The following is a 26853-nucleotide window of genomic DNA, read 5'->3' on the forward strand; positions in this document are numbered from 1 at the left end:
ATTGTATGTTGTAGGAAGATTCTCAGCAATGAAAATGCAGTTTCATCCTTCTCAAAGTGCCCCTTACCAAAGTCAGCCAAGCATCCAGAAGCACTTACTCTGAGTGATGGATGCAGCATTAATATTCCACTGACTTGATAAGCATACAAGATAGGCCAAGTCTTTCCAGAGGTTTCAATTTCCATCATGTCCCCCATTTCTTTTGGCTGAACCATGCCATAGTGTGCATCCAGGGCTTGTCAGCTCTAATTTCATAGGAGCCAATGGACTTGAAAGATAATCTATTGATGTAGGAGATAGATGAATCAGGCCTGTGGCCAGAGTCCCATTGACTTCAGTGAAAGCAGACAGCGATGCAGTTGCTGTCACATAGATCTTGAGAGCAGACTGCTGTAATGACTCTGTCCACAGGTGCCCAACTCAGTCAAGGTGCTAAAGGAATGGAACACAGCTACATGACCTGGGGTGCTGGATGCTGCTGGGTGGTCCAAGACATAGACATTGCCAGTGAGCACAATTGCTCTTGCAGAGCCAGTACAAAGAATTCAAGATGCAGTCCTGCTTTCCTTCTCTCCATCTTCCAACAGGAACGCAGATCTTGACCACACACACTGTCAGTACAGGACCTTGGACTTGAACTTTGTGCCTCGGACTTCAGCTTTGTGAGCCCTTAGACAGCCCTTCTGCAGCTGCATCAATCCACACACAGTCACAGCTCTCAGTTGGGAGGTGACAGGCACAAAGCTGCCACTGGCTCTGTGATTACTTCTCTGCAAAGTCAAACAGGTGAGCATACTCTGCTGGTGGCCTAAGCGCTTTTATTTGCCTTAACACTGGCCTTGAGCAGCGGTTAAGCACAGCTGGCACCGGCCTCAGGAGGCAACAATCACCTGCTGCTCCTCTTAAGCTTTTCTATACTGCATAAGAAGCCATGTTCTTGCTCTAGTAGCCCAAATAGGTGTGGAATCAGCACAGAAGCAGCATGAAACTGCCTTTCTGATTTTATATCTTTGATAAGCTGTGTTGCAAATGCTGGGATTGCCCCAGAGTTACACACGCCACAGACTCAATATGACATTGTGGAACATTGGTATCTTGCCTTCCTGGGCTCCGTTTATAATACCAACTAGAAAGATTTTCCAGGACAAATGGGAATTTGGCCCTTGACTTTTTGATTGTGTATACAAACAAGCCTCAGGCATGCAGGATTTGGCCTATTTGACTAATGTGCTCTGAGCTTCTGAGGATGCTCTGCTGCCTTTTCACTAGAAAGCAAAGGCAGTTTTGTGCCCAACAGGAGACAGTTTTTCTTGATATTTTTTTTGTTGGTCTCCTCTGCTGCCTTCCCCTGCAAAGGGGTGTGAAGGGGTGGTGCAGCATGTGGGTTTTAACTGGATGCCATCCCTTTAATGTGGAGTTGTGTGGGTTTTTTTTTTTTCAGGGCCAAAAATAAATGCTAGTGAAGGAATAAACAGACGTGAAAAGAAAGCTTGGACACTTGGAGGACAAGACTGCTTTGTGTTTCCCAAAGCAATAAGCCCCTTCACAAGGAGGTTACTCTTTCAGAAAAACACGAGTCCTGTGACAGTGCCAAGGTCAGTAGGTGCCCAGCAGAGCAGGGCATACAAGGCAGACATGTTTTGGGAAAGGGGCATATTTGCTCCCCTTGAAAGAGAGGAGAGAGGAGGAGAGAAATCTACCTTGCTCTGCCATTTCAGCTCTTTCTACAGGGTTTGAACATGCACCAGTTTGGCAGCAGAAGACAGCTTCCATCTATCTCAGGTAGAAATGTGGCCCCAGCACTATGGCTGCATCACCTGCATGCTGGCTTGGGAAGAGGGCCGTGCTGCTGCCATTCTGCAGCTGAGGAAGCAGGTAAAGAGAGGACATGTGTCCCATGCAGATTCCCAGCAGTAAGGCCTGGATTTTTAAAGGTGCTTTGCATTTTTCAGAAGTCCCTTGTGGACATGGCTCTCTCTTCTTGTGCTGATGCTGTACAAGGAGTCTAAGCTAGGCCTCTCCTACCTGTCTGCGCGTCTCAGACTGGTCAGCTGCAGTCTGGATGGGCTTTGTTTTCTGCAGGAAATAGGCAGAATTCATAGCTAGGTGAATATGGGCATCCTGCATTCTGGTAAGCAAAGTTGGTTAGCAGAGTGCTGCAGTGATCTCAGTGGGGTAGGAAGCTCTGGACTTCACTTTAGGGGCTTAACTGATTCTCCATCCAGTGCAGTATGTTTTGAAATGTGGCCATTTAGGCTCTTTATTGTCTCAGTTGGATACAGAATGAAAATGCTGAGTAATACTGAGCAATGATAAGATTATTCAGAGTCTATCTCATGCACAAAGGGAAGTGCAGTTCTTTCACTGTCTCTAAAGCACCAAGTTGTGAGTCAGCCAAAGCCTCTGAGGGCTCTGGGTAAGAAACACGAGCCTTTAAAGGCACCTCGTTAGGACTGAATCTTCAGCACCGTCTGTAGTGACACACAAAATCATACTCATCTCAAAGAAGGCAAATGTTGAGAAATTAAGGGAGCTAATTAGTGGAATCAGCTGCACTGCAGAGCTGAGGAATTGAATGTGATGGAACTTGGATTCCAAAGCTAGCTGAAACATGCAGGAAGTTTAACCCTGACAGGAAATGCTCCAACCCCAGTGGGATAAATAACCAGCCCCAAACACATGGGGAGCATTAACTGACATGCAGAAGTTCTGATTGGCATGAGGGTATTCTGCTGGCATGCAGCTAGGGATTGAAATCAGATGTCTGGAGAGGAACTGCTATAGAGTACGATGCTCTGCTCTGCTCTTTGATGGAGTCCATCACTCTTATCACAGGGCTGACAAAGCAGCTTACCCTGCAGGTCGTGAACAGCCACCACTCCAGTGATGTGTTCAGGGCAGCAGTTCTGGTCCTGCCTTAAGAGTTACTGCCACAAGGGTGGCATTGGAGAAGAGTGGTAGAGCAGAAGACTGGAGGCAGTATTTGCCTCAATCGTCCAATTTGAAGATGCTGGGATGGGAAAGGTAGAGGCAGAATGAAACATGTCAAAAGTGAGCTTGTGAATTGGACTTAAAGAGGAAATTAGAACAGATGGCAGAGGGTTTCAACTAGAGAAATAAAAAGAGGAGAAACGTGGTCATTATGGAGTGAGAAAGGGGTTGAAATTAGACCTATCTACATATAGTCTAAAAATGAATTAAGAACACCTAGTCCACATTTTCAGTAGAGAGGATCATATTGAGCAATGGGACAAAGACAGGATTTCTAGTGGGAATATATGTAAGGGAATGAAAATTATTGCATGTAAGGTGGAAAGCAAAGCATGAAGAATTCAGTGTGCTCAGGTGAAGGTGCACTGGCAGATTTCCATCCCAGGATTTGGCACATTAAATGAGTTCAGCTTACCCTGATATTTCTCTTTGATGACTGATTTTTTTTTAGGCAAATGAAATACTGGTGATTTACTCTATCCAGATTTGAGTGAAGAATCTGATATTATACCACAGGGGAAATTACCAGTTGAAGTTGAGACGATGGGGATTAGTGTGCATGGTGAATGCAAAACTGTTAAAGTGCAGAGGAAAGGGGAGCTGTGAGAAGAGAAGAAATGCCAGACAGAGGCAGTCAGTAAGTGGAACTCCTCAGGAGTCAGTGTTGAGCTCAGTCTTGCTTGTTTCATTAACGAGTCTGGCACAGCAGTAGGAATGTAGTAAAGAAATCTGCTGAGGACACGGGCTTTCTTAATACAGAGGATGATCAGAACATCAATCAGCAATGAGTGAATGACAGAATTCATCTGAAATAGAATAGACAAAGTATTAAGACGTGCATTTAGAAGTTAATAACTAGAATATCATATTACTCACTTGAAGATGACAAAGGCAGGGGGGTGGGAAAAAAACCGCAGAGAATTACTTGCTCCCAGGGATAACTGTGAGCCACCAATCTGATATGGGGAGGCAAACACAATCCTAGAAGGTACAGGTTCACTCATGTTTGAGGAAGATTAGCAGGTACAGAGAAGGGCACTGAGGATGATCAGAGGGTTTAGAACAAGAGGAGACTAGAAGAGTTTCATTTGTTTAGTTTTTCAAAACAAAGGCTAGAGGAGATAGGATTGTTTTCAGTAAATATATCTGATAGGTAAAGATCAGAGAAAAAAGAGAATTGTTTAAACTAAATTATGATGCTGGCACAAGAACAAATGATATTAAAGCTGAAAATTTTAAATGAAGTGCTGGGACAGCCTGCCAAAAAGCACAATATGATGTAATTGAATGTAACAGTAGGAGGCTGGATCAGTAATCCAGAGCCCTGTGTTCCTAGATAACTTCTTTTTTGGGAAGGGAATTAGCCACAGCAGCTAAATGCAGGGAATGGAAAGAACAGCCCAGACCAACACCACAAAGGTGTTCCCAGTGATGGAGCAGTGCGGTGTGCGGTGCGTACCATGGAGTGGTTTCTTTCTTAGTAAGAAAACAAGGCTGCAGTTTGTGTTGCTAAGTGCTAGCTGTATCAGCAAAGCAGTGTCACTAAAACATTTTGCTGTGGGTTTGAGCTCTTGTTTTTTACCCAGAATGTAACCATCTTTCACCTCCCAAACCTAAATATACATTGCTGAAAGCACACCTTCAGGAATTGCTGTCTCGACGCTGTCAGTGCCTTGCAGGCTGTGCAGAGGCTGGAAGCAGGCAGTGTGCTCAGCTCCCCGCTCTGTCCCTTGGAGCTCTCCTTTTCTGATGCCCTGTTAGGCAAAGTGCCCGCATGGGGAATAATGTTGTGCCTCTTTGAAGAGAAGCAGTAAACAGGCTTTTGGCAAAGCAGGTACTGGCGTCTAACCGGCACCTCTTAAATGATGCTGGCTGACATACACACATGCTGCAGTGATGCTCCTGCAGTGGGAAGAGTCCCTGACCTCAGAGCATGGGACCTCCCCGTCCTGCAGCCCCTCTGGAGCAGGGGCTGAGCAGCAGCTGGTGCCAGGGGCTGGGGCTGCTCTGCTCTCCAACAGGTCTGCACCAGGTGCCCCACGTTGCTCATCCGAGGGCAAGAAAATGCAGCTGGCCAGAGTCCTTGGGTTTGGAAGCAGCTCCACTGGATAAGGTAGGGCCTTCCCTTTTCCTCCCCCCAAGAGAACTGGCAAATTCAGCTCTTCAATGGCACGGGCTCATCTCAGCCTTGCCTATAAATAGATAAATGAGATTCCTCCTGTCCCAGTGAGTAATTCTGACATCCTCCCTTTGCCTCGCAGAGAGCTGAGTCACAGGCACTCTGCACTCCAGTCCCTGCATTACTTACATGGTCTCAAAGGAAATTTTAACACATCCAGTGAATCATCAGGGATTGGATCATGTTTAAAGTTATTCCAGTGGCATTTCCCTTCTATTGTAGCAAGTCTGCCAACACCTAAAACTTTAGCTAATCTGGATTCAAAATGCATGTTGACATACACAGCTACTAATACAAATAACTTTAAAAGTTTCTCTTAAATCTGCATCAATAAATAAATGAACCCTAGTGGATTCCTATAGCACTTTGGGCCTGCTAATTTTGTCAGACTGCTTCATTTTGTTGCTGCTTATTTAAAAGAACTCAAAAGTTTGAAATATTTTAATATTAGGTCCTTAGGTCCCTAATTTAATCTCCTGCAGGTTTCCTGCCAAAATATTATTTGCACTGAGATGGAGCTTGCAGCCCTGTGCTCGTACGCATTCCTGTTCTTACCCATGATAAAAATAAAATGCCTGCAAAGCAAGGACAAAACCAGAGTGGTGTTAAGTACAAAACACAGAGCATAATATAGTGGCTGCACGAGGATCTGAGCTCCAGCATGAAGCTGCATCTCCTGATGGGGCATTTTCACTTGTCACCCTTCCTTCTCCCACATGGGACAGTGTAGTCTGATTGGCTTAGAGGCAACACAGCATCTGCAATCAGAGGAGGTCTCCTCCTGCTTCAGAAACAACTGAAGAGTGGAAAATTCTCCAGCAGAATTTGGGAGCTGTGAAACAAATAGAAACAGATTTTGCTCCGTTGGTTTTTGCTTGCCTTGCTGTATCTTAGAACTTCTTGGGTCTTTCCACTCATCCAGAATCCAGTTACCAGACTCCCCATTTGAATGAACAAGAAATGCTAATGTTGGCTGGTTTGCTGCTGTGCTTTAGAGACTCTGAGACCTAAAACCTGGCTGGTTCTTTTGATAACCCTGGGAATGCTGTGTTTTATTCAAATAACATTTTTCTAGCACCTTTTCATAAAGCAACTCTGCCTGTGTGTAGATTGTTAACAAGCATTTGTTCAACACATCCCAGCATCAGCTGCAGTCTCTCCATGAGATGGTTTGTCTCCTACACTGAGACTTATTGGTTTATTTATCAGCCCAGCACAGCTTTGCTTGACAGTGTTCTGCCAGCTGTTACTATACAACAGCATTGGGAAAAAAGATCAGTTTTGGCTCTCAGTGGAGTTGGACATAATTCAGCTACCTGTTGACAAATTATGATTTGTTTAACAGCATAAACTGTAATATTTTTATAGCTGATAGTTTTCACCCTTCCCTGCAGCTGACGAAAAAAAAAAGAAGGAACTCCCAGAAGCTCCTCACTTGAAACCAAAGTTTTCTTGTAGTAATGCCTTGTACTGTTGTTTCTGTGCAGGAAAATGACATCTCTAATGGAGAAATCAGTGGTGTCTGCGTGATGCTGGAAGAGGGCAGGTATGTTGATAGAATCACACAGCTTCTTGCTTGGCCTCCTTCCTGCAGTGCTCTTTGCCACACAGTGAAGGGATGGAGGATGGCTGGTGAGGCCTCACGAGTGGGGCTGGGCCTTGAGCTGCTGTCATGGTTTTATGTTTTTGTTTTGTTTTGGTTCTCAGTATTCCGCATCAAAACATCATGTAGTGTACTGGGAGTTAAAGTGTTAATGCTCCAATTCCAGGCACTTATCCCTATACATTACAGAAATCATGGCAGCTCTGAGCTGCCATGGGGACACAGTGCAGTCCAGGCCTCCAAGTTCCCCGTAACGCAGCATGCAGGATGCGCCCTCAGGAGAGTGCTGTGGTCCTGCTAAGAAGAGCTGCCTTCACAGAAGGTGAACGAGGTAAGGGAAAAAAAAAATAGTGGTTTTAGAATAACTGCGTAGATGGCCTTGTTCTACCTGCAGCAGTGAGCTTAGTGTAACTTCTCAGTCTGCACTCCTGCCTGTGCTGGGAGTGGGACAGCAGTGTGGCTGCACCAGGCTGGGTAAGGGCTACTTCCATGTACTGCGTGCTTCTGAAAATAGGGGCCAATAATTGAAGCCAAATGACATAGCAGATCCACAGCATAAAAAATACAAAATTAACTGACCAATTTTTGCTCATGCCTTTAAAATACGCTCCGCCAAACTGTACTTCATGACTATCTCTCAGGAGGGCCAGATCCTGTAGGACATGTCCTCAGTTTGCAGAAAGAGATCATTAATCATTAGTGTGCCCTGGTCCCTGGCTATTTTAATCACTGGTGAAATACTCATGCAGTTCCCACTCCTAAAAATGGTATTTGACTCCAATGCACATGATTTCCTTTGGCTTCCTTTCCCCATTTAATAGCAAGCCATAACAACTTGGAAGTGCAAGCACTGGAATCCATAGATTTGCTTCTCATCTGTCATGGAGCCAAAGCTTGGTGCTGCAGGTAGTATCTGTGCTGACCAAAAGATCAGAATATATTGTGACAGCCGTTCTGCCTACAGACTGATGGTCAAACCCTGTCCTGTGTACTGGAGCTCTGTCTTTGGTCCCTTCTGTATCATTAGTCCAGTTCTGTTCCACTTTATGATATAATGGTTAAAAATGCTTTTTGTATATGCTGGCAATAATTAAGGCATGTTAGTCCACTGTGGGAGAAGTGGATGAACTAGCAGTATGTTTGAAAACTGCAGGCTGTGGTAACCCATAAATCTTTGTCCAGTTTTCCCTTTAAAAATGCTGCACTGAAGTCACAGGAAGCTCAAGGGCAAAACACAGAATCACAGAATCACAGAATTGTAGGGGTTGGAAGGGACCTCTAGAGATCATCGAGACCAACCCCCCTGCCAAAGCAGGTTCCCTACACCAGGTCGCACAGGTAGGCGTCCAGGCGAGACTTGAATATCTCCAGAGAAGGAGACTCCACAACCTCCCTGGGCAGCCTGTTCCAGTGCTCCGTCACCCTCACCGTGAAGAAGTTCTTACGCACATTCGTGCGAAACTTCCTATGCTGCAGCTTATGTCCGTTTCCCCTCGTCCTGTCTCCACGTACCACTGAAAAGAGACTGGCCTCACCACTATGGCCGCCACACCTCAGATATTTATAAACAAACTGCTCAGACTCAGGATCACAGTGAAGCTGTATACTTTGCTTCTCTCACAAGGCAGATGACCAGCCTGAGGAATCTGAGTTGTTCAGAGAAAACTTCCCTGCCCTCCCTTAATTGCATTGTTCCCCTCTCCCTGGGCTTACCTGATTTATAAACTCGATTGCTTCAACTCTGAATTCTCTGCTTTTACTCTTCATATGCGAACAGGTTCCTTTTGAGCTTAGAGAAAGCACCAATCTGGTTTTGCATAGAGGGAGGGAGCAGGTGAAAAGCCTAACAGGTGCACTGGTCATGAGGGAGCCATTCAGGGATAATTACAGCATGTCAGCTCAAAGGCACAATGACAAATAGAGGACTATCAAGAATTCAAATGTGGAATTTAACTCATCTCTTCTGACAGTTATTTACATGGAAAACCATGGATCTTTCTCTTGTATCTTTAATAGACAAGTAGAAGTATGTACTTTTTTTTAATTGCATATAAGGCAGTATCATCCTCAGTAACAAGGAATTTCTGTCTGCATGGCTGTCGGGTTCAGAAGTCACATCCTGTTACCAGCTTTAAAACTTGATGCTGCACAGAAAGGTAGGTAGAGAAGTCCCACTATCCTACACCAGCTGATGAGTTTGTGTGCTTGAGACTCAAGGCATCTATTCATTTTGTTAAGCTTTTATTTATGTATTTATTTATTTTTCTCTTTATAGAGAACTAAATCTCAACTAATACCAGCTGGGCCCCAGAACAGAGTCCAGCTCTTAAGAACGCTGTCCTGGCTGTCCCATCAGTTCTCTCAATTAAACTTGATCAACACTAGCCTCATTAAAAAGACAAAGCCCAGCAGTAATCTTCTAAAACTAAAAGATGCTTGGCAGCTTGGATTTCTTCAGTGTTACTTAAAGTAGTTTAAATCATGGAGAAATTTTGCCTTAATAACCACATTTCCTCCATGAAACAGCTATTCATCAAAAACTACAGCAAAGTAGCAAAGGGCTCCAGTGACAGAAGGCACCAAATTTGCCTGCAAAATGTTATTTCCTGCACTGGTCTAATTCAGATCATGTGGCTGACATACAATTTCTATTTGAATGAATGTACCAGATTAAATTATTCCAGGCAGATGTTGTGCACTGAAAGCAGTTGATAACATCACAGGGCAGTTCAGAAAGGTCCTGTGCAGCCAGAGACTCCTTGCAGCCTGGAACACTGGTGCCAATTGCTTTGATGTGCAGAGAAATATGAATGGTGGCTCAAGCTTAGTACATCTTCTGCTATCCATGCAGAATTATCTGCATGCAAGTAGGAAATGCTTTATTTTGGTAGGGGCTATTTTAATGTTCATACTACTTAGCATACTCTAGGGATGGTAACTTCAAGAAGTCTAGGGCACCACTTAAGGAAAGTAGAAGTGGATGGCATCATTGAGACTGACTGAAAAAATCCTGTGTATACTTTTCAAAACACATTTATTTTAGGAATTTCTGTATTTTCCAAGCCAGGCTGGAGATGCTAAATGACAGTGAAGTTTCAAAAGGAATAGCCAAATTTGTCCTTGAAATCTTAGTGCTTCGTCCTGGGCACAGAGAAGTGGACTCACAGGTCTGCTCAGAATGTCCTGCAGTGAAACAGAGCAGGATCCCACCTGCAGGGCATGCAGGAGCCCTCCTGCCTGCCAGCCCCTGGACAAATACCAAGTGTCCCCACAGGGCTCTGCAGCTGCCCTCCACTCCGAGAGGCTATTGGAGGGGTGTATGACTGGGAGAGCTGTTTTGAGAATAGATAGGATAAAAATAACACCGACTCTTCTTGCTCTCCTATTCACCACATGCAGTCACATATATGAAGGGTTTCTTCCACAGAGATGCATAAGCAGGAAATTGTGGCTTACCAGAAGGTAGAAGAAACAGGGTTATAAAGCACTGGAAGAGTTTGTCAGACATTTATACAGGCAGAGATCCCATAGCACATGAGAAAACGATCCATTCATCCATGCACCAGCTTCAGGACGAGCTGCAGGATTGCCCTGTGCACATCCCCTGCATTTGGAGGAGCTCTTCTGACCTCCACATCCACCACTGGGTTCTCTCCACGGGGCGGAGCTGTGATAGGAAGAAGCTGGGCAGGCTCAATCCAGTATTACAAAGCAAAAAGGGGGTTATTTTAACATATAAATATTCTTACTTTGAGTAAGATGAGAATACTAAAGATGAAAATTGTAACATAGGAACAAAAACCCCTTCTGGATCTTCCTGTTTCCAGTACTAAGCGTCGGTTGTTGTTCTCCATCTTGTTAGCAGTGGAGGTGCTTCTGTTTAATTGATTGGTAGATACTGGATTAAAAGCAGGTCAATTCCATCCACACGTCTCACCAGGGAAACATTCAATTCCTCACATCTTGTTTTGGTATCAGGTGAAGGCACTGCATCAGCTACATGAGGAAACAGTCTGCGGTTTCATGTGCTGGACCGGTCTCAGAAATCAAAGGCATTAAAGCAGAAAGTCCTGAAGCAAACAACTCCAAAGGCAGCGACCTGCAAGGCAGCCCTGAGCAGCACAAGTTTCTTTGCTCCCAGCCCATCCTTAGCAAACAGTGTGCCTTTCTTGTGCCCATTACCTCCCTTACCTAGTCACACAACTGCTGGGACCAGGATTGTCTTTTAGGGCTCGCTTACACAGAGCGGTTGACTATTCTGCAATAGCTGCTGCAGGATGACTTCATGTGAACACACTCATTCCACAGCGGCTGTTGGAGTTCCTGATTCATACCATACCTTAACTGGAGTCGTGTCAGCAAGTCAGTGTGCTTTACAAAGTTAAGCAAGACCCGGGACCCAGTTTGGGGTTTCTAGTCACTTCTCCTTTACACAAAGTTCAGCTTTAAGAAAAGCAGTTGAAATGTTCCTGAGAATGACAAATAACAAGTGAGTAATGCTTGCTGTAGAGCCACATAGCCCAATTAAAAATAGGTAAGTGATGTGTAAAGGCAAGTCTGTGCAGTTCGTGTAGAGAGAAGGGAAAAAAATAAAAATAAGCATGCATTTCTAATCTATTGGCACAGTCATATGAAGCAGAATTCATTGATAAAAATATCAATTAATTGATAAAGAAAGCCTTTTCAAAAAGGTAGTGACTAAAACAACCAGATGCTGGGAAAGGGACAGTTGTTGTGGAGCCAGATAAATTTGATTATCCATCTCCCTAGGTAAAGTTATTAAGGGAGAAAAGCTTTGAACATTGTTGTAGAGTTCAATGAAAACAAAAACTTAACACATACAAGCTCTCAGAAATGCAAACAAGGTGTTAGAATGCATGATGGAGAATAACTGAATATTACAGTTCTGTTTAACAAATTGCTTCTCTTTGTACAATTACTGCATCTCTGCCCTAAGCAGGAACGAAGCTCAGAATAAGATGACGAGAATGAGATCTGCCATGGCTGAGAGCAATTCAGCAGGAAAAGGAGTAAAGTAGGAGTTAGCAAGGAGAGGGCAGTTCCCAGTGTAATGAAAGGCATTAAGTCTAAAACTACCAACACTCTCCCAAACATGAAAAGAATAAATTGAATACCAAAAGAAAAAAGAAAAGGAAGAAATGCAGATGTAATAATGCAATAAGCTAGCAGACATCGCTGTCCTGGAATCTGAAAAAACAGTTTTTTGAAATACTTCTGACTGCAATCATTTATGGCAGCACAGTCCTGTGATATTAGAGGAAGGGACATGAGCAGGAACGTTGCAGGATGCAGCCCTTCCATCAGCAAGCAAACAGCTGTGCAGAATAGGGGCACAGTGACACAGGCAGGCACTGCCCAGCCCACGGCCATCAGTGGAGCAGTCGGTGCTCCTGCTGCCCAGGCACACTGGTGATGCTGCATGGCCACCTTCCCACGTCCTGTGACTGTCCTGCAATCAGTGGAGTAATTTGTAATGCTAAGTAAAGGACCAGTAAATCTCTGTGGCTCGGGGTGCACCCCCTGCTCCCCAGTGCCTTGCTATTAAGCAGCCACGTTCCTGCTGAGTGCTGTGGTCAGGGTTGTGTGTCTCTGGGGTTGGTTTGAGAACATCCCTGGCTGCACTTTGATCTGATAGCCAGAAATGAGAGATAGATAAAACAGGGAGGGAAAGTGCTTGGTTTCTTTCATTTCTCCCACTTTGTGTTCCAGTTCTCATGCCCTGAGATTCATACAACAATGCACTCTCCATGCCACAATTAACAGTGAAGCTTTTCCGATCCACTCTGATGGAAACTCAGCCTGTAACACCACTTTCCCCAGCCTGTAACACCACTCCAGCTTGCAAGCAATCCTTCCCGAAGGCAGACCTGCCCTACCGTGCTCGCTCTGCACCCAGCACTCATGCTTACCTTCCAGGCCTCCCCGTGCCGGAGGTCACAGTTGACCATTGCAAGAACAATAAGGATTTTTAGGGGCATTATGACTGGGTTAGTAAAACACAGCTGCCCCTGAAAGTCCCTCATTTTTCTTGCTGCCGCTCAGTCCCCTCCACGTCCCTAGGAGGGCAGAGGTCTGATGGACTCCTTTCGCTCCAGCACGGCTCTGCCATCTCATGCTGGCTTTGCTGATCTGCCAGCAGCAGCCCAGCCGTGCTGACCAGCCGTGACACAGGCAGCGGAGGTGTGGAACTGCTTTGTCATCGCTGCAGGCTCCCTCCTAAGCAAACGCTGCGCTGCACTTCAGCGTAACGCCAGATGGCTTGTCTGTCACTCGGCAGAAATGCCATCAGACAAAGCACACCTCGCTGTAAGCAACCCTCACGTGCCCCCCGAATCGCTGGGGCAAAAAGCAGCAATGGCCGGTCCTGCAAGCACTCGAAGCACCGCGCTTTGTCCATTGAGCACAGAGATCCCAGCGCCGCTGGGCACCTGCTGTGTGTGCACTGTGACTGCAGCTCCGCCCAGCTGCACGAGCAGTTCTTGATTTATTAATAAAGCTGGGAGTTCAATTAGGTAATTGCCACTGATTTCTCAACCGCTTTCAGTTTATGTGATTTTTAAGAGCTATACTTTTCCTACTAAAAAGGTGCCAAGTGGTTGGCTGGGAATTCTCAACCCTCATTTACAAATCCTCTTGGAATTCCCAGCCCAACCCTGCATATTCGTAGGGCAAGGAGTAGCACTTTTCTTTTAATTCACTGCTAATTTGAATCTTGATGGCAGCGGACTCAATAGAATCCATAGGCGGATTCCCATGCATGCCCCCACCTTGCTGTTTCCCTGAGCTCACTGTGGGGTGCTGGATGGGCACACCACCCCCCTGCATGCTGTGGGAAGCTCTGTGCTGGGCAAGCACTGCTTGCCCACAAGAACAGAGCTCTGAGAGCTGCTCTGGGACTCCAAGGGCCTTAGGAGCAGAGCAGGGAAGCACTATTTTTTTCTCCCCCTATTGCATTAAAAATGCCCTGCCCCTCAACAAAGGACACTCTTCCCCATTCCAGCAGTTACAAGTCAGGACAAACACGACACTGTCTCCATACCCCACAAGGTGTGCTACGAGCAGCAGTCTCACACAGCTCGGGTGCCATCCTGGGCAGGCCTAGGCTCTCTGCAGGGCTCACTTTCACGCTGCTGTGTCACATCCAGACTCAGAACAATGGGGCTGAGCTGCAGAGCTGCGCCGTGTTTGGAGTCACTGCCGTTCAAACATGCCATCTCCAGGGACACAGGCAGGGCTGGCACAGCTGTTCTGCATGCAATGGAAATGCTGAGGTTCGGGCAGCCCAGGGTCCCAGCCACGTGCAGCACAAGATGAATGTCCTCACCTCTCTCACCAGCAAATGATGCTCCATGGCAGCAGCCAGCCTGGCACCTGGCAAATGCCTCAGCTCCTCTCATTGCTGTACAAAGCCACACCTTATTTTCATTTAGAATTTCTTCTAACGCTTGCAAGTTAAATGAAAGCAACCATTATGCCTTGATTTGGTAATAAAACATGAGCTGTGATTCTGATCCAAATATTATTTGCATCTTTAAAAAAAAATAAAAATGTAACAGCAGTATTGTTATAATAAAAAAAAAAGCAAGAGCCCTCTGAATGCTAATGACGTTGGTGTCCTAAATGAAGCACAAAACCCAGATCCTGTGAGATGCAAAGCATGAGTCAGAGTGTCAGCAGTCCCACACTGCAAGCAGCACTGCTGCTTCATTCATTTAAGGAATCAATTCCTCTGTAATGAGCACCAAGTAGTTTCTAGGACTAAAATTAAAATGAGATGCATACTGTTATTATTTTCAAAAAGTTCTTATTTTCTTTTTTCCTCGTGGAATGACAATAAACAGCTCCTTGTAGTTGGAAGGAGCCCCAAGTAAGGACCAGGTCCCCACAGCACTGCTCAGAAGACAACCCCTGAGACCCTGCAGGGAGCCTCCCCAGCAGCACAAGCAGATGGAGCTCACCAGGGCAGAGCACAGCAGGCAGCTGGACTCACTGCAGATTTCAGCCTGGTTAGGCTCTCTCACCCTGATTTTGTTTTACTTGCACTGGGTAGCTGGCAGACTCCTGGAGGATGGATGTGTCCTGCCCTAGGGAAACCCCCTTCAGTTTAGGGGGGTTTACGTGTTCCTTCTTGAGCTGGAAAGGCAGCACACGGCTGTGTGTGCCACACAGGGACGTGCTGCTCCTGCTGCCACACAGGGCACAGTCAGACTTCAGCATTGGAGCACAAGTCCCTGGGTTACACTGAGGTCAGGAGGGAGATTTGGGATTGACAGCTTTTTGGCCTGTTAGATTTGAAATTCATAAAGCACCAGAACAGCACAAAAAGAAACCAAAGGTAGGAAGTCAATGCAGTTTCTAAAATTCCTCCAGCTTTAGTCATTGAAGAGGATTGTTAGAAACGCACAAAGGGCCATTTCCCTCAATTTTTTAAGTGTGAATTTCATCTTGACAGTTTCATTTCAGAAACAAAAATTGAAAACAAATTGTCCTATAGACAAAACAAAGGGGCAGATCCTCAGCTGGAATAGACTGGTATTACCAAATGAGTAACACCCGCTCACAGTAGAGGCTCTGGCCCTTGTGACAGCGGCTGCCTGCTGCCGTCCTGCTCTGCCCAGCCAACAGCCTCAGCCTCTGGTTTCAGCTGGCCGCAGAGCTGACTCCAGGTAGCCTGATGGAGACAAAGAGCAGCCTTCAGAGCCGCTGGGTGTGCACAGCGCTTCAGGGACCCTGTGTGCACTCTGCTTTCCAAAAGTGGGGCTGGCTCCAGGTGAGCGAGCCACAGGACACAGCGTCGAGAAAGCAGCCGATACCAACAAGGCCCTGAAAGTAATGAGCTGCTGTGGAGAAATACTGGCGAAGCAGGCTTCCAGAATCCAGTTATTTATGGGATTTGCTCTCTGAAAAGAAGCATTTCTCAGATTTTTCTTTCAAAACCAACACTGGGCTGATCGTCATCTTGAAAATTAAAAGAGGTCCCCAAGAAAATATTAACTGCAGCGCAAGAGGACGAAAGCATGCCTGAATGCGGTCCGATCTATGCCAAACAAGACCTGCCTCAAGAGAGACTGGCACAGAAAACGGTGCTGGCATTTGGGAAATCCCTTCAGCCACAAATGAGTTACTAATAGGGCATTAATTAGCTTTGGGTCCTGCCACCACAATCTGACTCTGATTGGGCTGTCCTTTGTGCAAGCCCAAGCGTGCTTTAGAAGTCACCATGCTAGCTGGGCTCCTTGGCTCTCTCACCCAAAGAAAAACAAAACCACACACATTAGTTGAATTCAGGAAGTTCCTCACTTTGCCAGTCATCAGAAAACAGACTGACTGCTGCTGTCTTCAGTGGCAGCCCAGCTTCCATGCAGAACATCAAGCTCTCTGTCTTCGTTGTGCTGAGACACTCAAATTAGCACACACCTGTGCACTGGTAGAGGAGCACCCATCTCCCAGGGCTGACAAGGGGTGGCTTTGGGCACAGACATTTTACAATTCACTTCCTTTGAATTCTTTCGTTTGGAGCATCATTTCTCTGCTCTCACACCTCTGCCACCATCAGCAGGAGCTGGAAAGCCAGAGTTATTTTTAGGGGATGGTACATTTAGGCCCTGTTAATCTTGACTGGTTCCTTTGAAAATGACAACGTTGGATAATCAAACACATTACACAGAGTTTCCATGGAGCCTACTTGGAAAACCATCCTCCCACCTTTCAGCAATTGAGGAGCCAATAGTTCAGATAGCAGCATTTAATACTGCGCTGACTTGCCTCATTACCATGACCTCACTAGCATTTATATGCAGAGACCTCCCAGAACAAGGAAATTATGGCACCGAACTGACTTTAAGTATATAAAATAGAACAATTAGTCACCAAAACGTCTTCTGGAATCTCCACATTATACCCACCTCAAGCAGCAAAAGACCATTATCCAGCTCAGCCTGGCACAGAAGAGGATGACAGCAATGCCCGGTCAAATTGCATGGTCAAACAAACGTGTTGGCAAAACAATCCCAGAGCAACGGAGAAGGAGCTGCTGGTGAGAAGGCGAATGCATTAAAGTGGCTGGCACAAGGGAAGGGACAGGAAGGGAGAACGCTAGGAAAAAACGCCAGGGGAGGAGCTCTGGCTAAAAGAGGCTACATGACTGCTAGTAAATTAAACAGTGCAGAGGCCAGCCATTCCAGTCTGAAATCACCTAGCCACCAACACAGGACAGCCACATCCAAACAGCCTGTTAATGATGGTCCCTGGCCCACAGAGACTTTCACATCATATCCAGGGCTGGCTGGAAAAGTCCCAGGCCAAAGCTCTGCCCAGGACCACGCCAAGCACACGGCCATCAGCTCTGCAGTGGCCCACAGGTACAGCCATGCAGCACAGCAGTGCAAGCATCTCACTGCAGCACTGCACACCTACCCGCTGGGTCCCAGCTGAGGGCATTACTGCAGATCTGCACCTGGACTGATCATCTACAGGAGAGGCAGGTGTGCTGCCTCCAATTCGGATCTACCTGTACTTGGACCAGCAAGTTAGGAGAGAAGCAGCCAGGCAAGCTTTGCTGGCACAGAATCAAGTCTGGCTGGCATTAAGGAAAGCAAAGCGTTACAGGAGAGCAGCAGGAAATTGCTAAGCAAAAGGGATTTTTAAATAACTTCATTTTAAACAAAACTAGGGAATTACCATAAAATAAATGGCCACACCTTGCTACTTACACCGTTCTGCCAACAAGACTAGCTTTTCCATAGCTATTCAAATATGAGACCTAGGTGCCTAACCAGCTCTTTCAAGCTGGTTTCCAAACTCCAGCCAAAAATCTTTCTGATTCACCACTTTCTCAGGCACACCAATATGCAGAGTACGCTTGCAGGCTGGTACTGTGCTGTACAAAGCACTTAAGCACACATTTAATTACACCGTGGACCAGGGATGTGATTAATCATATGCTTGAAGTTAAGCATGTGCTTAAGCATGCTCCTGATCTGGAGGTTGAATTGGATCTAACTGGTATTGTACTGCTCCCCATTTTCTAGTTCTCTGAGGCTCAATAAGTGGAAAGGTTGTAAGAATATTCCCGTGGTTGTGCACTCCTAAGAATTCATCCAAAATTCTGGTTTCAGACTTTTTTAATTGCAATTTTTGTTGCCATTCTCCCCACACCCTCCTCAGAACCAATTGTGGGTATTACAGCAGTATGGATATTATTTATCAGCATTAAAACATGAGGCAATTATCATCATTCACAAACATTTTCACTTGGACTAGATGATCTTTTCTACCCATAATGATTCTATAGTATTTTATGTCTGAGGAGTGTACAAAGTCCTCCAAACAAACAAACAAACAAACAACATGATTAAAACTGCTGCACTGCTAGCAGCACTCAACTCATGGAAGAACTCAACCATAAAACACACATCAGCTATGAGTGGCCATGTAAATCCATGTTTCATTAGCTGCAGCGTACACCACCCTGGCCATTTTCCTCACTGCACTTGTCCACCTTCCTAGTAAAGGCTTATTCCTAGATCATAACAATTTCAGGGAGGCCAGACTGTCTCCAGTCCCCAGGGAGGAGCAAGCAGAGGAGCAGGGGAGCAAACAGCTCCCTTTCCTAAGGCACAGCTGAGGGCCTCCTCAGTGACCGAGGAAACCACTGCACAGGAGGGGTGGACAAGAGCTGCATCCCAAGACAGGCGTGTGAGTGCCACAGCCCCACAGCAGGGAGCACTACGCCCATGTTCACCCCATAAAACCACTTAACACTGACCAGCCAGGAGGTTCCAATTAAAGCACAGCACGTGCAAATCGATTTCCAACCAGCAACGCAGAGCGCAGGAGGTTTGGTTGTCTCTAAAGGAGTTCTCCTTTGAGAAAGAGAACAGATACAAGAGTTGATACACGTTTTGGCCCCTCCTCACAACTAATCTCATCTCACCTTGTTTGTTGCCAGTACATTCACAAAAAGTGCTCATTTTGGCAGAGCAAAGAAAACCATTCCCCAGAGAGACAGCTCACTGAGCCCAGTTGCTCTTCTCACAGCCCAGTTGCTCTTCTCACAGCACCAACACACTGACCTTGTTTACTCGAGCTGTGCAGCTCTCTGCTCACCATGCTGGTCGTTGTACAACATGCAGCAACATCTTCCACAGGGTGGGGGGAAAAGTGCATCATTAGGGAACCCCCAGCTCAGCTGTAATGCTGCTCTGGGAGAATTGACACAATCTGTTCTTTCATTTCAGCTTTACTTCACAATGGTAAACTTCAAAATGCTTTCCTACAGATAGCTGGATACATTGGGAATACTGTCTGGTTTTGAGTCCAGCCCTGTGTTTGCAGAAGCCTCCTTAGAGCAATAACAGGACCTTCCTCCTCATTTGCTACATTCCATTAATTCAGCCAGACAGGACTTGGCAACATGAAGCTGAGCTCGTGTTCTTAACATCACTGATGCTTTAGAGCCATAAGAACAGGTTAAAGAAACCCAAATTCACAGACTTGAAAGTCACAGCAACATCCAGAAAAGCAGAACTGCACCATTTGGGGCCTGCTGAGTGCTGCCAGCACGCCTTATCGGAGGAGCAGCTTCATAAACACAAGTTTTAGGGTCCGTTTCATGGACAGCCTGAGGTTGGTATTTTCCCTTAGGCCCCACAGACTGGGGAACGTTGCAGATTGCAAGCAGGGGCACCAGGACTGGCTGGCAGCAAAGTGCTGAGTGGAAACCCTGTGCCTCCCACTGACTGCTCCCTGCTGCTCTTCATTAGCTGCCAGGTCAGACACCTTATCAGTGTACTCATTTTTATTTTCAGCTCTTTTCCTTCCTGGCCATCAGCTCAGCAGTGCTGCTTACACTCAAAGCTGTGTCCAGAATACTGAAGTTGAGGGAAATTTCACCTAAAAGAAAAAAACAAAACACCAAATATTTGGCCATACTTTCATTGACCAGAAGTCATTCTGGTGGGAGATCATTTCCAGAAGCTGAATTGGGGTATATTCCATTTCTTTCATCCAAACTAAAATACCTCCTTCCACACGTAGGTTTACTCAAGGAGGAGATGATGGAGGAGAGGAAGAACTTATCACTGCCCTGCAGCCAACCTCCATCCTGCACAGCCCACCCCACCATGCTCACAGCAGCCTCGCTATACGTATTTTTAAGCACTCAGACCTGTGCTTGCTGCCTGCGTGCAGCTGCCCATAACTCAGCACTGGTTGTCTAACGAGGGTGGCTAGCTAGTTACACCGTATTTCTATTTGGACAATGCGCTTTGAAGTTCAAAAAGGGGTAAAGTTCAAAAAGTTGCAGACTTTGCAAAGGCTCATTTCTGAAGGCACTGCTGTAAAATGATGAAAGCACTGATGGCTGCTCATCCACAATCACTGCCAGCCACCGAACTGACGCAGCACGGGGCGAACCCTGCCGGGGTACCCACAGCTCCCAGGAGATGTTTCAGGGCATACCTGCTGTGTCTTTGGAGATCTGTACACTCATTCTGTGATGCAAACAACCTCCAATCCCAATTTATATTATAAGTTTAAATTCCTATCAGATGTTTTGAAACAAAACCGCAGTTTGTGGGTTTTTGTTTTTTTTTTTTTTAAGGCAGTAATGTCTTAAACTATAAAGACATCCAAAATTTTATGTAACGACCATTACATAACACCTCAAACTGGCTCCTAAGCGTTTTTCTTACTCTTTGGAGTTCCTACACTTTTATTTGGGGCATGCGAGACAACGAGTTATACAAGTGCAGTTATTCACATGGGCTGTGTTTGGAGGGAGCGAGGGAGAAGAGCTCACTCCATGGAAATCTTAAAGGGAGAAGCTTCTTACTATGTAAAGAAGTTTGCAAGACACAGAAGCATTCTCTCATTGTGTCTCACTGCTCTTAATGGTCGGTTACAGAAACGAGGAGCCCAGGAAGCAGAGCAGAGATAGTGCTAGCTTTGAAGTCTGAACGCATGCAGAGCCTCCAATGGCACACAGCATTAATATCATAAATGTGTGTGAATGTTCTCATTCAGGCTGTGATTTACTCCCCAAGGGGATGCGCAGCTAGCTGAAATATGCTACATGCAAACCAAACCCTTCCAATGAAGTGAGTGCAGTATGTGAATCCTGGAGCTAAATTTAACACAGCTCTCATCTCAACAGAGCTCTCAGCACTGCAGCTAACGCTGCACTCACACGGGCAGAGCTGTGCTGGAGTTCTCTCCTTTGGTACACTGTTCTGGATGGTGTTTCTGAAGCTCCTCGCTAACTCGGATTAAGAATTTCACTTTGATTTATTCAGCTGAATTTTGTTTTCAGTGCCATTGTTTCAAAGCCAAGTCAATCTAAGTTGCTTTTAAAACATAGACTCAAACTGGTTTGGGGCCCACGTAACTCCCGTGAAACAGACACTCCTAATACATTAAAATACCTTTAACTGTATTGCTGAATAATCCACGACACCGAAAAAAAACCCTGTATACCATAAATATCTGATTACATTTTTCCAGTCATTGCATTATTTGTTTGGTTTTATGGTCAAAGGCAAATTAAACTGAACTGGGCAAGCTCACTCGTGGTTAAGTTCCTTCCTCACTGCTTCTTGCTCTGCAGAAGGGCTGTATTTGCATAGGAATATACTCCTCCCCCAGAAAAATTTCTTTCAAAATTAACAAATGAAGTCACAATTATACAAAATACTGTTGTAGTCAAAGCAGATTTTGCAATTTAAAGCACTTTAAATGCAACCGAGACTTTGAATCTACTTTTATAAGTATCCTTCAAGTGTAAAATACACCCACAGCCTCAGTCTGACCGAGGAATCTGTATCTTTCATAAAATAACAAAACAGCACAAATCGTTTAAAATCTAGCACGTTTTAACTGAACTACATTCAAGTTCTTCCTTATGAAACAATCTCTCTTTTCATGCAAGGCTTTTCATGCAGATTCTGGCTCCAAACTCACAGATCAGTTTGCTACAACCCGTCCTGCAGTGCTGACTGTCCTCCGGGTCCCACTGCCTCAGTTTGTTCATCTTTTAATCAGAATGAATTCCTGACCAACTCTCAGCATTTCACTCTATAAGCTCTTAATTCATTTTCCAGCACTGGTAGGTTGCTGCTCGCTCCACCCTCTCAAATATCAGCAATTGCTGCTGCTGCTCTTAAAGAGAACTCCTTTTTGGGGAAACGTGATATTATTCCAGATGTTTCAGCTACAGCTGCTCTACAGAACCCGGCCTGGTCAGTGCTCTGTCACGAAGCTCAGCATCAAACCCTTCTGGATTTTATTTCTCGAACTCCTGCGCTGCTGTATGGGAACGTAACCCTCCTGGCAGCAGGGCACGCCAAGCCCTGCACTGCACAGAGCAACAGAGGTGCTCCTAAAGAGCTCTGCATTTCTTCTCAGAAGCACAAAAGCACAGCTAACTTCAGCACAGCACCAGGCCAGTGTCTATCAGCTTCTGCAAGCTGCTGGCTGAATTTAATTTTAGCGCTTCGAACCACATTTCTCACAGTATTTTATGAGTTACCACGCAGAGGTGAATGAATGCTGAATGAAATCTGCTTTCTAATTTTACAGTTTGAGGAAATACTATGCCTACAATTGCAAAAAATGCAAAGTGCACACTGAAATATTGGAAACAGCAGTATGGAGACTGCAGTGGGAGCAGCCCCGGCCCTGCTGTGATGGGAGCATTTGTGCAACTAAGTGAGGGCAGACAGCAGTGTGCCGTGGGCTGCCAGACCAAGATTGCAGAACCTCGGTCAGATGGGATGTCCCACAGTTAAGGTAACGTTAATGAATGGCAACACTAGCAGGCATGGTCAAGACCCTAATCCCAGATCTGTAAGTGGTGTCACTAATCTGCACTGGAAAAATATTCCAGTCCTGCATGATGCCATGCAATGTGAGCACACCACACATCTGCATGGACTTGCAGGACGCTGGGAAAAACTTTCTGTCTGAAGAGAGGAAGAACAAAGGTCCACTGCTTCTACAGATGGGGAAAAAAACAACAACCTAATCCTCCTGAGCTGACAGGCCACCAGGATCCACGCAAAATCCAGGGAATCTACATAAAATCATAGCTACTGAGCAATGCCTCAGAAATACTTTGATTATTTAGTGCTAAAGCAATATGCCATTAGTCCATTGGGTAGGCAGGGAAGCAGAAGCTGATGCTGGACCAGTATCACCCCTGGGTCATTTCCTACAGTTTCAAGCCTCATTATTCCTTTTCCACGCTGTTGCTGGCTCACGGTAAGCTTCATGCAAACATAGAGTGGCGTCGGGATTTCAGAGCCCCGCTGTGCCCCCAGCAAGGGCAGGTTTCCAGTCCCACGTTGATACCCCCCTCTCTGGGATCTGAGCAGCTGTAATTCCCTATCAGTACCACCATGTGCACACACACTTTTCAATCCCTCTCCTAAAGCAACTGAACCCAGGCAGAAAGGTGAAATCTCTCTACCAAGCAAAAATAAAACCTGGCAAAGGGAGACAACACTGTGCTGAAGCCACACAGATGCCACCCATCTCTGTCCCTTACAGGGAAGGCACACAGACTGCAGGAAGCGGCTGAAGCCTCAGAAGGCTGTGCCCTGCAGCCCCTGGAAGCACTCCTGCCTCTCCTCTCCCCTTTGGGACATCACTTTTGGATCCCCAGGAAGGAAAGCAACGGAGCCAGCAGGCGCTGGAAGGTTTTCCTCAAGCAGGCCAGCAGTAGGAAAGGAAACATGCAGTCCCTTCAGCTGGCTTGCCCCTGCGTGAGGAAGGACCAGCCTGCAATAGGGCTGGCACAGAGCACGTGGCGTTGCCATGTGAGGACAGTGCCAAGAACGAGGGGAAAGGAGAGGTCTGCGAGGTGGGTGCTTCAGGCCTACAGAAGTCTGCACACCCGGAGTGCAAGGCTGTAACACACAGCCAGGCTCCTGCGAAAGGTCAGACCAAACAAGAGGGCTGATAGCAGGCACAGCCTCCATCTAACCTTCCCTCCTTGATCACATAAACCTGTAATGCAGACGCTGCGCTTGCCATGCTCAGTGCCCTTCTGCAACTCCAAATACAACCCTGGCTTGAAGGTCTCTATTTGCAAACATAGAGGACCAGCGGTTCCTAAATTGCAGGCAAACATTTGACTTCTCTTGGTCCAATTCAAAGAATATCCTGCACGAACCCCACCCCTCTGCACAACAACTCAGGCCCTTCATGCCTAGACAGTTTTCTTTCAGGCCTTATCACAGATAAAATATGGCCCCTTTTTTGTTGAAGGAGTAGGACTTGCCAAATATTTACCAACTCTTTCAGCAGGCTGAAAATGTCACTCTTGCAGCGTAATAAACTTCCCCAGAAAGGCCCTGATAAATAGAGAGCCTTGCTGTACTGGCCAGAACTAGCTTATTGTGGCTTAAGAATTGCCAAGTCTGATGGATGAAGAAAGCACATTTGTACACACAGAAACATTAGTAAGAGAGGCATAAAGTTTAGAAGTAAAAATAAAACAAAGCCCCATTATTATTAACTGGGGTGTGGGGGGGAAATAATAGAGCCTGCATCCCAGAGAGCAAAGCACGTTACTGAAAGCTCCTGAACTAAAAGCAGTAACTTAAGAGCTTGTCCACAACTTGCAGCAGAAGCTCGAACCATCTTATTTAGCATTTGGAAAGTGCTGAAGTGTGGCCTACCCCCAGTCCAGCCTTCAGAGCAATACTATGCAAAAATAAAATAAAGTAGTTTTGCTTTGTAATCTGACCCACAAAAAAGTCATTTGGGGCATGAGGGAATGCTCTCCTCCAGCCCAAGCTTTAATTCAGAGGGAATGTTTAAACTGAACAGTGTAAAACAGATGCTGAGAAATACATCTGCGTGGCACTGCGTGTTCTTTGGGGCACAAACAGAAGTTGGGGAGCACTTATCAATGCAGCACATATGGCTACAATAGCTGCAAGCAGTGCAGACGAATGGAGAAAAATTACATTCTTAGCACCAGAAAGTCCACCAGCAGAGTTCTGGCAGCCGTGAACAACCGCATCCACGTTAGCTCAAATGGATGAATATTGCTGGGACAAAAATGTGTCCTTTCACCTTGGCAAATGCCATTACGAGAAAAAAAAAGATTCGTAGAGGCAGCTAAGGAGGCAGAAGCTCAAACAGATTTCACACATCCCGATGTTGGCACTGAGCTCTGCAAGCACCACGCTTTGACTGGACCTCGAATGAAGGAACAAACCAAAAGGCAGCACCTCAGTAATGCTGCAGCACAGGGCTCTGGGGGCCGTACTTGCCAGAGCTGCTTGAATGCAGGAAGAAAACAATTACTGCTGGAAAAAAAAAATCCAGATTATGCTAAATCTAGCAAAAGCTAAACCCAGCAGTTTACCCAGCTTTCCAGAGCAAACCACAATTAAGAAAGTCTTCTATGAGAGAGAAAACTCCGGTTCAGCCCAACAGTACACAGACCGAGCAGCAACACGAAGAGCCGCAGCAGCAATCACTGCTGGGCAGCGATACCTGAGAAGCTGCACAAGAAGTTGCAAGGAGAGTGCTAAGGAGGCACAGAAACCTTCCCCCTGCTCCCCCCTTTCACACCAGCAGGTTTTAATGTTAATGATATGGCTCCGCATGCTTTAAGTATTTTTACACCATGCTTGCCGTCCCGTAGCTCTCTCGTTCCAGGGCGGATGATTAGAATCAGATTTCTGTGATTTCACTGCAGATTAATTTCGTTAAGAGCTGAAGATCCGCGGGGAGGAAGGGCTACGGGCAGACCTGCAGACCCTCCTTGGCAGCGTTCTCTCCAAAAAGGGGAGCAGTATTTCTGCCTTTCCTCCCTACTTTTGCAAACTTTCCCTATTTGTGGCTGCTAGGCTGAGTTCTCTGGAAAAAGGGGCGTACAGGGAAAAGAAATGCGCAAAAATAAATTCCTTCAAGTTCTGGTTTCAAAGAAAGCTCCCAGTCAGCACCAAGAGGAGAACGGGCCCAAGGCAGCCCAACTGTGCCCACAGCAGCTGTAACACTGTGCACAGATCAGTGCTGTACACCCATCTGTGCACAGACACACGTCAGGACGGCTATTCATACACCTTGTGTGCGCTGTGCTGGATACACGGGGCTGAACGAAAGTGAAAAAAACTGAGCGGTGATCTCTCATGCCATCTACAAACTGTTACTAATTGCAAAACACAAAGTGAAATGTTTTTCATGGGTAAAGCGTACGGAACGCAGCACTGAAAATGGGTTTTGTTTGCAAAACTCTCCTAGGATCTGAGGGTAAAAGTTGTGTAGGTGTCTGCGTGCACGCTGAGGGCAGCACTACAGCAAAGAAATAATTCTGTTTGAAACCTTCCTGCATGTTTTTTGAGCCACCCCAACTTCCATTTGCTTTCATAGAACGTGGCCACAAGAACGCTGCTGCCAGTTGGCCTTGCTCCTAATTCTAGATCACTGTTCTCGACTCGACAAGAGAGAAGGAAAGACATCTGTGACAAACAAGCAATCACGAGGAGCTGCAAAATAATTCTAATCTAAGAACCTAAAATGTAACATAATACAGAAGGACATGGAAGCAATAAATATACGCTAGATGAGCAAACAGCCATCCCCACACATGGCATTACATGAGTACGGCACCCAAAAAGGAGCACAAACCAGCATCCACAGAAGTGCAGCATGCAGAATCAAAACCAAAGGCAAATAACAAGGAGCACCCGAAGGGCGAAGGGAGAAAGCAGCGACATAAACACGAGGAGTAGCAGAACCAGGCTGCCCCGTGCTTGTGTGACTACTTCTATTAAAAGGGGGAAAAAAGGGTAAAAAAAGGAAAACAAGAGAGGAAATAAAGAAGAGCTGCGTTTTCTGAAAGTGAAAGCGGTGAGGAAGGCCGCCTGCACGGCGCGGCATCCTGCACAACCACCGACGGCACCGACCCGACGCGCCCGGCCGCGGCCCTCCCGGCGCTGGAAGGAACGCGACGCACTTACGGTCCGCGGAGAACGAGCTCCGTCCCATCGCTACGGCCCGCGGGGAGCCGGGAAGGGCAGGGCAGCGGCTGAGGCGCCCCGAGCCG

General features: G+C 46.2%; 1 long non-coding RNA gene and 1 other non-coding gene across 6 annotated transcripts in view; one reads left to right on the plus strand and one right to left on the minus strand.

The window, feature by feature from the left end:
* Positions 1–9221, plus strand: part of LOC104913812 — a 55162-nt gene extending 45941 nt beyond the window's left edge. For 2 of the 4 annotated variants that reach the window (XR_004161740.1, XR_004161743.1), the window contains 4 exons: positions 588–1875; positions 6658–6716; positions 6963–7104; positions 8829–9221. This is a non-coding gene — a transcript (uncharacterized LOC104913812). The remainder of the gene's footprint in view (positions 1–587; positions 1876–6657; positions 6717–6962; positions 7105–8828) is intronic. The other 2 variants (XR_004161742.1, XR_004161741.1) reach the window with 2 other exon arrangements.
* Positions 9222–9790: 569 nt separating this feature from the next.
* Positions 9791–26853, minus strand: part of LOC116217325 — an 18599-nt gene continuing 1536 nt past the window's right edge. The window contains exons 1-2 of one of the 2 annotated variants that reach the window (XR_004161738.1): positions 12704–12884; positions 9791–11242 (exon numbers count right to left, since the gene is read on the minus strand). This is a non-coding gene — a long non-coding RNA (uncharacterized LOC116217325). Of the gene's footprint in view, positions 11243–12703; positions 12885–26853 lie in introns of those variants that run through there. The other variant, XR_004161737.1, reaches the window with a different exon arrangement.

Source organism: Meleagris gallopavo, chromosome 20, assembly GCF_000146605.3.
Source record: "Meleagris gallopavo isolate NT-WF06-2002-E0010 breed Aviagen turkey brand Nicholas breeding stock chromosome 20, Turkey_5.1, whole genome shotgun sequence".
Classification (NCBI taxonomy): Eukaryota; Metazoa; Chordata; class Aves; order Galliformes; family Phasianidae; genus Meleagris; species Meleagris gallopavo.